The following is a 3,874-nucleotide window of genomic DNA, read 5'->3' as shown; positions in this document are numbered from 1 at the left end:
ACTGAGAGCTGGCACAGAATGTTTTCATCCATAAGCTTGCTGAGAAAAGCAAAACATTCCTGCCTGTTAAGAACCAGATCTGTCTGTAAACAGGCCATTCTCAGAAGAGAAATCACAGATGCCCTAGAACGCCCTGGATTATTCATAGGGTATCCTCAAAGCATCTGAGTTTTGAGAATTTGTCCCTCTGAAGTAGTTTATTGGCTCTATCCACTGTAATAGAAAACCTTTCATCATACATTATGTGATAAAAATGTACTTAAGTTTGAATTTAAAAATTTCAAACTTGTGTTTCAGATAATCCTCTTTCAAATATCAACCTTTTGTAAATCTATTCAGTTTATTTTCAGCTACATTTTCCATGTGGTCTTGTGTTTCTTTGGATGATACTGAGAAGAGAAAAGCAGTAGCTGAGAGAAAGGACAACATATGTTGTTCATTATAATTTTTTCCACCTAATGTTTCAAACTAGAAATAAAAAGCTCATCATAGTTCAACATTAATGCTGGTGAGAGTATTTCTTTTACTAAAAATGGTGAAATGAGGATGCTTGCTTTATCAAACTGGAGCTGTTAGCTGGCCTTTTTTCCAATTGTGCTATTATCTGCAGTGCCATTTCTGAAGGTTTTAGTCCTTTAATTTGGAATTTCTTTTCAAGAAATCAGAACATTGGTAATATTTCACTGAATGATACCTTAGTTTTTTTCACTGTTTTTTTAAAAAAAAACCCCAGCTTTTTCTAGTAGCCTGGGCAGCCGTAGTGAAAACTTGAATGTTTCCCTCAGTAGTCCTTTTTTTTTTGTACTTGTAGTGTGCAGTTTACAAATCCTGTGGTTAGACCAGGAGTGGGCAGAAACTGTAATAGAAGGATGGATTCAGCCAGGAAGAGACATATAGCGCCGCGTTGGTGGTATAGTGGTGAGCATAGCTGCCTTCCAAGCAGTTGACCCGGGTTCGATTCCCGGCCAACGCAAGTTGCTTTTTGACACCTTGCTGAGCGGAGCGGCTGGTGACACCGGCGGGTGGTGCTGCCACCCAGAGACACCTCGACAGGCTGGAAAAATGGGTCAACGGGAACCTTGTGAAGTTTAACAAGGAGAAAAGTGCGAAGTCCTGCACACCTGGGCAGGAGTAACCCTTATGTCCGAGGTGCCACCCATCCAGAGAGCAGCTTGGCGGAAAAAGCCCTGGGGGTGCTGGTGCACACCGAGCTGGACGTGAGTCAGCATTGGTGCCCTTGCAGCAAAGGTGGCTGAGGGTGTCTGTCCTAAGCTTCATTAGACAAAGTGTTGCCAGCAGGCTGAGGAAGGTGACCTTTCCCTCCTACTCAGCGCTAGTGAGGTCACACCTGGAGCAGTGACTGTGTCCAGCTCTGGACTCCCCAGTACTGGAGAGGCATGGGCATACTGGAGAGGGTCCAGTGAAGGCTATGAGGATGGTTAAAGTGCTGGAGCATTTCTGCTACGAGGAAAGACCCAGTGACTGTTTAGCCTGGAGAAGAGAACGCACAGGGAAGGAATCTTAGTGTATATAAATAGCTGAAGGGAGGGTGCAAAGGAGGATGGAGACAGGCTCTTTTCAGTGGTACCCAGTGGTAGGACCAGAGGCAATGTGCACAAACTGAAATACAGAAGGTTCTCTCTGAACATCAGGAAACACTTCTTTACTGTGAGGGTAACCAAGCACTGGCAGAGGTTGCCCAGAGAGGCTGTAGAATCTCCATCCTTGGAGATATTCAAAAGCTGTCTGGACACACTCCTGGACAACTGGCTCTAGGTGTCCCAGCTTGAGCAGGTGGGTTGGACCAGATGACCTCCAGAGGTCCCTTCCAACCTCAATAATTCTGTGATTCTATGATTCTGTGCTTCAAGACAAAGAGTCCAGCCAAGGCAAGAACGGAGGGCAGAGGACCAATAAAAGATGCTAGCAATTTCTCTAGGAGTGAGCATGGCACCAGGAGCTGGGCTGTGACAAGACAGCCAAGGGAAGAAGTGTTATTCCAATAGAGTAGAGGAATGCATACAAGCCATGGTTCACTACAGAGCCAGTAGCTGGTGCCTTCAGGAGCCATCAGAAACACCAAAGTCTAGGCTTAAGTACCTCCCAGGAAGCCTCACTGTCTGACTGCCCCTCCAGGTCTCTGAAAGTGCCAACCACTTTTGGTGATGAAATTAATCACTGTCAATCACTTCTCAGAATCCTGTTGTACTTGAAACCTGACTCTTGACAACACTTTCAGATAAAATATTCTATTCCAAACTAATTTTGAAAAGAATTTGTCCTATATTTCCAAAACCTGTTTACATGACAATTGCAGACAGGACCTATTCACATGTGTCCTGGTTTAGCCAGGATAGGGTTAAGTTTCCCCAGCAGTGGGGGGAAGCTCTAGCCGGGTTATTCATATATCATGCTGACGTCACATCCTGGCATGAGCGCGGGAAGAATCGGTGATCGTGTGGGTTGGCGCAGCCGGTTCTCTCTTTGCTGTATCAGTATATACTTTGCTCTGTTCATTGTTATCACTGTTATTGTTTGTTGTGTTGCTGTTGCACTGTTTTATTAAACCTCTCCTTATCTCAGCCCCGGGGCTTTGTATTTCACTCCCTTTGTGGGGGAGGGGCAGCGGCCACGTGGTCTCGAACCCCGGCAGGGACTAAACCACCACAACATGAAAGACTCCCATCTATGGAAGAATATTCGATTATACTGAATATTTGCTTCTTTTGTTTCAGTGTCTCTTTTTTTTTTTTTTTTCCTTCTTTTTTCCTAAGAGGGACAAAATGCACCAATAGGTTTATAATAATCAAAAGAAGGAAAGGGCTAAAGGAGATGAGCTAGCTCAGGGAGAAGTTCTAGCCATTTGCACTTCATAGCTAACTAAGAATGGGTAATGACTAGAATTCTTAGGAGGAGTTGAGAAAGGGAGATACAGGCTGAGAAAATGTAGATAAAATAAACTGGACAGATTTACAAAAGGCTGATATTTGAAAGAAGACCAAATCCTCTGTCCTTCTTGAAGAGAAGAGGTTCTGGAAGCAGTGTATGGGTGCTATGCCAGCAGAAGGAAATGGATTGAAAATCAAACCAGAAAGGTTTTACCTGCCCAGATTCTCATTGCAACTTGTAGGTTCCTAAACCTAAGCTGATAGGTCAAAATGATTAACCACTCTACTTGAATCAAGTTATTCTGCTGTCCTTGTTTGAGCCCAGAGGGAAACTGAGCACCACACAGCTACTCACTCACCACTTCCCCCTCAGTAATGGGAAGAAGAAAAGAAAGTAAAGGCTCAGGAATCAAGATAAGGACAGGGAGGGATGACTCACCCATTACCAGCACGGGCAAAAGACAGACTAATTAGGGGAAGAAAAAGAACATCTGTTTAATTCAAACACTAACAACACTTAACAGACAGAGTAGGACAGTGAGAAGTATTACCACATCTTAAAAATACCTTTCCCCCATCCCTCCCTTCTTCCCAGCCTCAGCTTTGCTCCTGATCTGCTCATCTCAACCTCCTCCCACTGCAGCAGCACTGGGTGGGGGGACACATGGGAGCGGGGTGGTGGTCAGTCCCTCATACTCCAAGGCTCTTGCCTTCTCAGTGGGAGGACTCCTTACGTTCTTCCCCTGCTCCAGCATGGGGTCCCTCTCACAGGAGACAGTCCTCCACAAACTTTCTCCAACATGAGTACTTCCCACAGGCTGCAGCCCTTCCCAAACTGCTCCAGTGTGGGTGGCAACTCTTCCTGAGCTGCTGCAGCATGGGTCCCTCCCATGTGTTGCAGTCCTTCCAGCATCGAACTACAACAGTGGGATCTTCCCAGAGTCCCGTCCTTCTTCGGGTGCAGCCACCTGTTGCAGCATGGGTCC

At 45.5% G+C, this 3,874-nt stretch overlaps 1 non-coding gene across 1 annotated transcript; it reads left to right on the top strand.

Annotated features, from left to right (window-relative positions):
- Window positions 1-901: 901 nt before the first annotated feature.
- On the top strand, window positions 902-973 carry TRNAG-UCC (transfer RNA glycine (anticodon UCC)). Its single transcript has one exon. It is a non-coding gene; the product is annotated as a tRNA-Gly (tRNA).
- Window positions 974-3,874: the final 2,901 nt, after the last annotated feature.

The sequence above is a fragment of the Strix aluco genome, chromosome 1 (assembly GCF_031877795.1).
Source record: "Strix aluco isolate bStrAlu1 chromosome 1, bStrAlu1.hap1, whole genome shotgun sequence".
In the NCBI taxonomy this organism is placed as follows: domain Eukaryota; kingdom Metazoa; phylum Chordata; class Aves; order Strigiformes; family Strigidae; genus Strix; species Strix aluco.
This window is presented reverse-complemented; position numbering and strand designations above follow the sequence as displayed.